The 11,152-nt window shown below is 38.8% G+C and overlaps 1 pseudogene; it reads right to left on the bottom strand.

Moving 5' to 3' along the window:
• Positions 1–983: 983 nt before the first annotated feature.
• Positions 984–1,479, bottom strand: LOC132363786 (ADP-ribosylation factor-like protein 2-binding protein; annotated as a pseudogene).
• Between the last annotated feature and the right edge of the window lie 9,673 nt (positions 1,480–11,152).

The following is an 11,152-nucleotide window of genomic DNA, read 5'->3' as shown; positions in this document are numbered from 1 at the left end:
AACTAAGCCTGTGTGCCACACCTACTGAGCCTGTGCTCTAGAGCCTGCGAGCCACAACTACTGAGCCTGTGAGCCACAACTGTGGAGACCGTGCACCAGAACTACTGAGCCTGTGTGCTGCAACTACTGAAACCCGTGCGCCTAGAGCCTGTGCTCCGCAACAAGAGAAGCCACTGCAGTGAGAAGCACGTGCACCACAACGAAGAGTAGCCCCCGCTTGCTGCAACTAGAGAAAGCCCGTGCACGGCAACGAAGACCCAATGCAGCCAAAAATAAATAAATAAATAAATTTATTTTAAAAAATACACGTAAACGAGAGTTATAGAAACAATGGGACTACATCAGGACCACCAGAAAGTGATACAAGGACTGTACATGTAAGACCAGGAATTGATTTTCACATGTACCTTTTAGGTAAAGGAAATCTCTCTAAGTTGATTCCTACAGCCAAGATGAACTGTGATAGTAGGATTTTCAAAAATCTTGAGATGGGCAGCTAGCTTGAGTTAAACCCTAGATAAATACTCCCAGTCAAAAACCCCATTGAGACTGCAGGACTGAAACTCTGACCCATATAAAAAGCTGTGAGTGCACAAAAAGTCTCGTGGGACATGCAAGGCCTGCTGGGCCAAGACAGTTGATGATGGTGGGTTCTTCCAACATGGACACACCAACATGTATGCTGGGGAAGTGCCCCCCAGGTGGAATGCTGGACTTGGGCTTGATGCAGGAGCCAGACTCAGAAGCTCCTGAGAGAGGTGTCTACTCGGGGAGGAGTACTAGGGTTACTGAAGACAAGAACGTGTCCCAGGAAGGTCAGCTAATTTTCTTCTGACCCATCAATACTTAACATTAATGAAGAGCTGCAGAACAGAGTCAGTCTTTCCAAGATGTATTCTTCTGACATTATTAGCCAAAGCCTCTCCCAGTCTATTGGGCTGGTGATGTCTAGAAAGATCCCATTACCTACCTGGAGATGGGACCTAGGGCCACAGATTGTTCTGGGAAGCTGGCATAGAAGATGATTTGCACAATGAAGTCACCACTAAACCGCTGCTTAAGCCCAGTCCCCGGTCTTCTTTTTCTGCTCAATAGTCCAGAAACATTTCTTTAAAAGCCAGAAGATCCATAAACGTGAGCAGGATGTCGAAAACATCACCGGCCACTTCATTTTTATGGTGCTGTAAAATTGAAAGCCGCCGTGTTAAATCCAGGAATTGCTCCAACAGCTGTTCTTCTATATACTTTTCTACCAAAGAAATAGATTCTATAAAAATAGGTGTGTAGGTGATCTTATTCTCTTGTGTCTTCAAACTCCTGGTAGTACTTGTCCATGAAATTCCTCTGTAATAACTGGAACTCATCATCCATGATAATGTCCTCTAAATATCCAACCACAGCATCAAATTCTGCAGCAGAGGCGGAAGAGATGGACAGCGCGAAGCTCTCTTCCTCTAGGGCATGCATCACCGCGGCCGCATCCACCGCGCGCGAGGGAGCTGGCCCACTGGCCTGCTACCCCGCCCGCGGCCCAGGCGCAGCCTCCGCTCTGCTCTGCAGAGCCCCAACCGGCATCGGGAAGGCCTCGCCGAGGCTGCGGCCGGCTTACGGCCCAGCCCAGTAGCGCCTGCGCACGACGCCCTGGCCTCAGACTCCCCGGCTGCAGCCAGCCGGGCCTCTAAGCCCTACCAGGCCTTACTAAGCTTGACGCTCCTAAATTTTTTAAATAATACTTTTCATAGGATCCTAAATTTTGTTTAATAATACTTCGGTTAGCATTTTTTATATCTGTGTTCATAAGTGAGATTGGCCCTTAATTTTCCTATATGGATCCTGTCAGATTTGGGGGTTAGGGTCATATTAATTCCATGAAATGAGTTGAGGAGGATAGCTTTGGTTTTCTGAGAGTAGAAACTTCTAAACTTCTAGAATAGTTTGTGTATGAATGAAATTTTATTTTCTGTGAATGTTCACTGTAATTCACAGGTAAAGCTATCTGGATTTGAAGTTTTCTTTGTGGGAAGATTTTAAATTACTGATTCAATAAAATATCTAGGAATAAAGCTACATAAGGAGGTAAAAGGCCTGTACTTGGAAACCTATAAGATACTGATGAAAGAAATTGAAGATGACACAAACAGATGGAAAGACAGCTGTGTTCATGGATTGGAAGAATTAATTATTGTTAAAATGACCATACTACCCAAGGCAATCTATAGATTCAATGCAACCTCTATCAAAATACCAAGGGCATTTTTCACAGAACTAGAACAAATAATTTTAAAATTTGTATGGAAATGCAAAAGACCCCGAACAGCCAAAACAATCTTGAGAAAGAAGAATAGAGATGGAGGAATCATGACTTCAGCTCCCTGACTTCAGACTATACTACAAAGCTACAGTAATCAAACAGTATGGTACTGGCACAAAAACAGACACATAGCTCAATGGAGCAGAATAGAGAGCCTAGAAATAAACCCATGTTATGGTCAGACAATCTATGACACAGGATGCCAGAATATACAATGGAGAAAAGACAGTCTCTTCAATAAGTGGTGCTGGGGAAACTGGACATCTACATGTAAAACAATGAAATTCGAACATTCTCTAATACCATATACAAAAATAAACTCAAAATGGATTAAAGACCTAAATGTTAGGCCAGAAACCATAAAACTCCTAGGAGAAAACATAGGCAGAACACTCTTTGACATAAATCATAGCAATATTTTTTTGGATCAGTCTCCTAAAGCAAAGGCAATAAAAGCAAAAATAAACCAATGGAACCTAGTTAAACTGAAAAGCTTTTGCATAGCAAAGGAAACCATCAATAAAACAAAAAGACAGCCTACTGAATGGGAGAAAATATTTGCAAATGATATGACTGATAAGGTGTTGATATCCAAAATATATAAACAGTTCATACAACTCAACATCCAAAAAACAAACAACTTGATTAAAAAATGGGCAGAAGACCTGAATAGACATTTTTCCAAACAGGATATGCAGATGGCCAACCTGCACATGAAAAGATGCTCAACATCATCAATCATCAGAGAAATGCAAATCAAAACCACAATGAGATATCACCTCACACCTGTCAGAATGGCTATCATCAAAAAGAACACAAATAACAATGTTGGTGAGGATATGGAGAAAAGGGAACCCTCCTACACTGTTGGTGGGGATGCAAATTAGTGCAGCCACTGTGTAAAACAGTATGGAGGTTTCTCAAAAAACTAAAAATAGAACTACCATATGACTCGGCAATTCCACTCCTGGGTATATATCCATAAAAAACAAAAACACTAAATCAAAAAGGTATATGCACCTCAACGTTCATAGCAGCATTATTTACAATTGCCAAAATATGGTAGCAACCTAAATGTCCATCAACAGAAGAATGGATAAAGAAGATGTGAGATGTGTACATATTTACATATACATGTATATGTACACATATACACACAGTGAAATACCACTCAGTCATAAAAAAGGAATTACATTTTGCCATTTGCAATAACATGGATGGACTTGGAGGATATTATGCTAACTGAAATGTCAGACCGAGAAAGACAAATACTGTATGATATCTCTGATACGTGGAATCTAAAAAATAAAACAAGCTAGTGAATATAACAAAAAAGAAACACACAGATATAGAGAATAAACTAGTGGTTACCAGTGGGAAGAGGGAAAGGGGGGAGGGGCAATATAGGGGTAGGGGGATTAAGAGGTACAAAGTATTATGCATAAATAAGCTACAAGGATATATTGTACAACGCAAGGAATATAGTCAATATTTTGTAGTAACTATAAATGGAATATAACCTTTAAAAATTGTGAATTGTGTAACTTATGTAATATTGTGCCTCAACTATACTTCAATTTAAAAAAATAAATAGATAAATACTGATTCAATCTCTTTAATATTTATGAGACTATTCAGATTTTCCATTTCTTCATGAGCCACCTTGGATAAATTATTATTTCTAGGGATTTTTCCATTTCATTTGAACTTTTTACATTTATTGGCATTGTTGTTCTTAATATCTTCTTAGTATCTTCTAAATGTGTATTGATCTCTAGTAATATCCCCTCCTTCATTCTTACTATTATTTATTTATTCTCTCTTTTTTCTTTATTTTTTTCTTCATAATAGTTATTTCAATTTCCTTATTTTTTTGAAAAATAAATTTTAATATTAAAAAATTTTATTGTATGTTTCGTTTTTATTTCATTAATTTCTTCTCTTATGTTTATTAGTTCATTCTTCTATTTTGAATATAACTTCCTGAAATGCATCCTTGGCTCATATTTTCAACAATTCTTTTCAAATATATACATTTAATGCTATAGATTTTCCTCTAAATACTACCTTAGGTATAGTCAAAAATTTTTATACATAATACTTTCGCTATTACTCAGTTCTTTTTCTTATGAATTTATAGAAGTTCTTTATATACTCTGGATACAGCCATCTACTAATTATATGTTTTGCAGATATTTTCTCTGACTCTGTATCTTGCCAGTTAACTCTTGTAATATTTTAATGAACAGGAAATTTTAATTTGAGAATAATTCAATTTACATATTAATTTTATTTTTTTGAGTGTGTCTAGCTTAATAAAATCTTCTCTCTCCTGAAATTGTGAAGATATTCTCCTATAGTATCTTATAAAACTTTATATTTTTGCCTTTTCTGGCAAAGATTTATTTAAAATATTATAATTGCTGAAGCTGTGTAAAAAAATTGGCAGTGAACTTGAATAATCTTACAAATGTTGATTCCTCCCTTTTGACCCAAACACTCACTTCTAGGAATCAATCCTAAGTAAATGATAACTCATTTAGGAAATAGTAACTTAGGAAATAATAACTCACTTCTAAGAAACAATTTTAAGGATATTCATTATAGCATAATATATAATAATAATAATTTTAGATGACTTAGATATACAATAAAACAAAGTATATCTCTAATGAAATATTTGTAGCTGCTGAGAAATCATTATGGGATTCTGGGATTTCCACATAAACCTTAACTGTTACTTTACTTCATAACAACAAAATATGTACATATTGTAATTTTAAAAATCTAATAAAATATTTTAGAATCACACTTTTAAATAGCTTTAAATCACATATACTAATGCTCACAAATGAAATTTTTTTTATTGGGGTCAAATTCACATAACATGAAGATAACCATTTTAAAATGAACGATTCAGTGGCATTTAGTATATTCACAATGTCGTGCAACCACCACCTCTAAATAGTTCCAAACATTATCCTCACCCCAAAAAGAAACCCTGTACTCACTAAGCATTCCATACTCTCCACTCCACATTCCCCCCACCTCCCAAACACACACACTCTCTAGCCCCTGGCAACCACCAATCTGCATTGTTTCTATGGATTTACCTTAATTTATGGATATTTCCTATAAATGGAATCATACAATATATGACCTTTTGGGTTTGGTTTTTCACTTAGCATGATGTCTTTAAGGTTCATCTATGTTGCAGAATGTGTCAGTACTTCATTCCTTTTTATGGGTGAATAATATTCCACTGTAGCTCACAAATGTTACTTTATTTTATTTTATTTATTTATTTATTTTGGCTGCACCAGGTCTTAGTTGTGGCATGTGGGATCTTTAGTTGAGGCATGCAGATTTCTTAGTCGTGGCATGCATGCAGGATCTAGTTCCCTGACCCGGGATCGAACCCAGGCCCCTACACTGGGAGCATGGAATCTTATCTACTGGACCACCAGGGAAGTCCCACAAATGTAATTTTTTTTTTAAATAAATATATTTAGTTATTTATTCATTTTTGGCTGCATTGGGTCTTTGTTGCTGCACGCAGGCTTTCTCCAGTTGTGGTGAGGGGAGCTACTCTTCATTGTGGTGCGGGGGCTTCTCATTGTGGTGCCTTCTCTTGTTGTGGAGCACGGGCTCTAGGCGTGCAGGCTTCAGTAGTTGTGGCACACGGGCTCAGTAGTTGTGGCGCACGGGCTTAGTTGCTCCATGGCATGTGGGATCTTCCTGGACCAGGACTGGAACCCGTGTCCCCTGCATTGGCAGGTGGATTCTTAACCACTGTGCCACTAGGGAAGTCCCCACAAATGTAATTTTAACATTAAAAAAAAAAAAAAGCAAAACAGCATACCAAACTCCATATAGAGCATGATGCCAATTTTGTATTTTAACATGTATAAGCATAGGAAAAATGGGAAGGAAATGCACTTAAATATTAACAGTGGTTACCTCTACTTAGTGGGATTATAAGTAACTTTAATTTTATTTGTAGTTTTCTGTATTTTCTTATTTTTGCAATATGAAAACCAAGTCATTTAAAAATATAAACATGAGGGAACACTTCCCAACTCATTCTGTGAGGTCAGTATTACTCTGGTATCAAACCGAGAAAACTATAGACCAATATATTTAATGAACATAGATATAAAAATCCTCAACAAATACTAGAAAACCAAATCCAGTAACATATAAAAAGGTTTATAAACCATGATCAAATGTGATTATTTCAGGAACACAGGTTGGTTTAACATCTGAAAATCAATTAATGTATATATTATAGCAATAGAATAAAGGACAAAAAACCACATGATAATCTCAACAACTTTTGACAAAATTCAACAGCTCTTCATGCTAAAAGCACTCAACAAACTAGGAATAGACAGGAACTTCCTCAGCCTGATAAACAACATCTACAAAAAACCCTAATATCCTATTTAATGAGGAGATGCTGAATGCTTTCCCCTGAAGATCAGAAATAAGACAAGAATGTCCACTCTCATCACTTCTATTCAACACTGTAATGGAATTTCTAGTCAGGGCAATTAGGCAAGAAAAAGAAATAAAAGGCCACTGGACCAGAAAGAAGTAAAAACCATCTTTATTCACAGATGACACCATCTTGTATATAGAAAATCCTAAGGAATCAACTAAACATCTATTAGAACTAATAAATAAGGTCAGCAAGTTTTCAGGATATAAGATCAATAACAGGGACTTCCCTGGTGGTCCAGTGAGTAAGACTCCACGCTCCCAATGCGGGGTCCAGGTTCAATCCCTGGTCGGGGAACTACATCCTGCATGCATGCTGCAACTAAGAAGCCCGCATGCCACAACTAAGACCCAGTGCAGCCTAAATAAATAAATATTTAGAAAATATTATCTTAAAAAAAATGATCAATATACAAAAACCCATTGTATTTCTATATACTAACAACATAATCCAAAAATGAATTAAGAAAACAATTCACAAAGAATAAAATACTTAGGAATAAATTTAACCAAGGAAGTGTAAGATATATACTGAAAACTACAAAGCATTTTTTAAAGAAATTAAAGATCTAAATAAGTGGAAAGACATCCCATGTCCATGGATCAGAAGACTTAACGTTGTTGAGATGGTACTCTATAGATTGAATGCAATCCCCATCAAATTCCAATGGGCTTCTTTGCAGAAACTGACAAGCTGATCTTAAAATTCATGTGGCAATGCAATGGAGCAAGAACAACCAAAACAAGCTGGGGGAACAAAAAAGGAGGACTGACACCTCCTGCTTTCAAAACTTATTACAAAGCTACAGTAATCAAGACTGTGTGATACTGCCATAAGGATGAGACATATAGATCAACAGAATAGAACTGAAAATTCAGAAATAAACTCTTACATTTAAGGTCAACTGATTTTTTTTTTTTTTTGGCCACACCACATGGCTTGCAGGACCTTAGTTCCCCGACCAGGGATTGAACCTGGGTCCTCAGCAGCAAAAGCACAGAGTCCTAACCACAGGGCCACCAGGGAATTCCCTAAGGTCAACTGATTTTTGACAAGGGTATCAAGACAGTTCAACAGGGGAAGAACAGTCTTCAACAAATAGTGCTGGCACAACTGAATACTCACATGCAGAAACAAGTTGGAGCCCTACCTCACACCATATGGAAAAATTAACTCAAAACAGATCAAAGACCTAAATGTAACAGGTAAAACTCTTAAAAGAAAACATAGGAATAAATATTTGTTACTTGGATTAGGCAATGGCTTCTTAGCTATGAAATCAAAAGCACAAGCAACCAAAGAAGAAAGAGATAAACTGGACTTCATCAAAATAAAAAAAATTTGTGCTGCAGAGAGCATCATCAAGAAAGTAAAAAGAACAACCCAGATGATGGTGGAAAATTTTTACAAATCATGTATCTGACAAGAGACTTGTATCTAGAATATATAAAGGACTCTTACAACTCAATAATAGAAAGACAAATACTCAGTTTAAAAAAATGGGCAAAGGATCTGAATATACATTTCTTCAAAGAACACAGAGTGCAAATGGCCAATAAGCACATGAAAAAAACATTCAACATCATTAGCCATCAGGGAAAAGCAAATCAAACCATAATGAGATCCTATGTCACATTACTTGGATGACTATAATCAAAAGGACATATATGGAGTGAGAGTTTGGGGTTAGTAGATGCAAACTATTATATATAGAATGTAGAATGGACAAATAACAAGGTCCTACTCTATAGCACAGGGAACTATATTCAATATCCTGTGATAAACCATGATGGAAAAGAATATAAAAAAATAATGTATATATACGTATAACCGAATCACTTTGCTGTACTGCAGAAATTAACACAACACTGTAAATCGACTATACCTCAATTAAAAAAAAAAGACAGATAATAATAAATGTTGGCAAGGATGTGGAGAAATTGGAACCCTCACGCACTGCTGATGTGAACGTAAAACAGTGCAGCTGCTTTGGAAAAACAACATGACAGGTCCTCAGAACATTATACATAGAGTTACCATATAACCTAGCAATTCTACTCCTAGCAATATACCCAAGGAAATGAAAATATATGCCCATACAAAAACTTGTATATGAATTCCATAGCAGCATTATTCATAATATCCAAAAAGTAGAAACAACCTAAATGGCCATGAACAGATGAATGGATAAACCAGATGAAATATATCCATACAATGGAATATTATCCAGCCATAAAAAGGAATGAAATTTTAATACATGCTACAACATGGGTGAACATTGAAAACATTATGTAAGTGAAAGAAGCCACATACTGTGTGAGTCCATGTAAATGAAGTATCCAGAATAGGCAAATCCATGAAGACAGAAAGTAGATTAGTGGTTATCTAGGTCTAGAAGTGGGGTGTGAGGGGAAAAGTAAAATGACTCCTAATGGGCATGGTTTTTGAGGAGGAGGGTGATGAAGTGTTCTGAAATTGATTGTGGTGATCGTTGCACAACTCTGAACACCCTAAAAACCACTGAATTGTATACTTTAAATAGGTGAATTGTATGGTGTGTGAATTAGATCTCAAGCAAGCTGTTTATTTTTTAAAACTTCAATGGATCTGGGACTTCTCTGGTGGTGAGTGGTTAAGAATCCGCTTGCCAATGCAGGGGACACGGGTTCGATCCCCATTCTGGGAAGATCCCACATGCTGCTGAGCAACTAAGCCTGTGTGCCGCAACTACTAAGCCTGAGTGCCACAACTACTGAAGCCTGCGCACCTAGAGCCCGTGCTCCACAACAAGAGAAGCCACCGCAATGAGAAGCCTGCACACCACGACGAAGAATAGCCCCCACTCGCCGCAACTAGAGAAAGCCCTCGCGCAGCAAAGAAGACCCAACACAGCCATAAATAAATAAATAAAAATTAGGAAAAAAAAAAAAAACTTCAATGGATCTGACAGTCAGGAGGACTCTGGTGACACCCAGCCAAAGCCATTTCAGTGCCATGTCGGGGTGTTGAAAAGTGACAGGCTGGGGAGTAACGTGAGCGAGGAAGAAAGGAAAATACATGGAGAAGACTGGGGAGACTCATCTGTCGACGAGCAGGAGTGAGGCCTGATGCAGGGGAGGGCTTAGGGGTTTGCAGGCCCCCATGAGACACATTATATTCCTAAGCCTGAGATCCAGTTCCTCAGAGAAGTTGGTGATGATGACTCTGTGGGCCTCTCCAGACTCTATCCTGATGTTGGCTGGACTGGCCAGGCCAGGCCAGTCCTCTCCTCTCTATACCACTAAAACTTAGCCACCTGGAAAGGCTTACCACACACCCTGCCTCATCTTGGAGCCCTTCCCTGGAGGTGCTAGCTCCCACTGACCTCTTGCTTCTCAGCATGCTCACACTACACACAAGATGTCCTCACCATACTATATCTTACAGTTTACTGGAGCAGCTTCCAAGTATGGGGAGGATGCAGGTACACACACACTGCTTCCCTAGCCTGTGAGGACAAGGGGACCCAGGCATGGTTCCAGCTAATATATCCCTGACTCTTAACTCCCACCTGCTCAAGCAGGGCTTCTGCAGCCCCCTGCTCGGTGCCCCAAGGATTTCTGGGAGCCCCAGGGAACGCTCTGGAATAGTCCAGGAAGGTCCCATGCAGGGTCTGCTGTCTCTTCCCTATGCTGATCTTCTGGTCACTCTTGTCTCCCAGTGAGGATGCAGGTCTTGTTGGTGTTGGTTACGCTTTGTCAGAGGGGTCCCTGAGCAGTATAGCTTGGATGTCACTGCTTTACTAAAGCAGTGAGAAAGCCCAGTTTTTAAGGACTACCTTTGCTCTTGTGCTTTCTATGGAGTCAGACATTTGGCCATATGAAGCTTAGCTCAGGGTATGTCCTAGTGGAGGAACTACACGGAGTGCAGCCTCAATCAGCCTTAATGCTACAGCTTGCTTATAACCTCGAAGTCAGTATGTTCTCTGCATAGGCCATGGGATTCCCTAACGATGACCGGGTATCCCTGATTCACTGATGCTAACCTGGGGACCTGATTTGAGGAACAGGATATTGACTGGAGCCTGTAACCCAGAATCGTGAATCTGCCAAACTCATTCATAAAGATTTCTCTTATGACCATTGCCCCTTGCCTGGGCTTCTACAGGCTGACCTCCCTTTGAGGAGATGGTCATTGAATCTGGGTTTCTAGGAAAACCATGTTTTCCTTGGTGACTACATGTGCCATCCATTCCACCTGGACCAGAGCCAGCGAGTAAGATACTCTTGGGCCCTAATGTTTTCAGAAGAGCACCAAGTCCCATGGGGCTGCGCTTAAGGTGGGAGAGGGCCTTCTGCATA

Source organism: Balaenoptera ricei, chromosome 3 (genome assembly GCF_028023285.1).
Source record: "Balaenoptera ricei isolate mBalRic1 chromosome 3, mBalRic1.hap2, whole genome shotgun sequence".
Lineage (NCBI taxonomy): Eukaryota > Metazoa > Chordata > Mammalia > Artiodactyla > Balaenopteridae > Balaenoptera > Balaenoptera ricei.
Note: the sequence above shows the minus strand (reverse complement) of the source record. Positions and strands in the feature narration are given on the sequence as shown.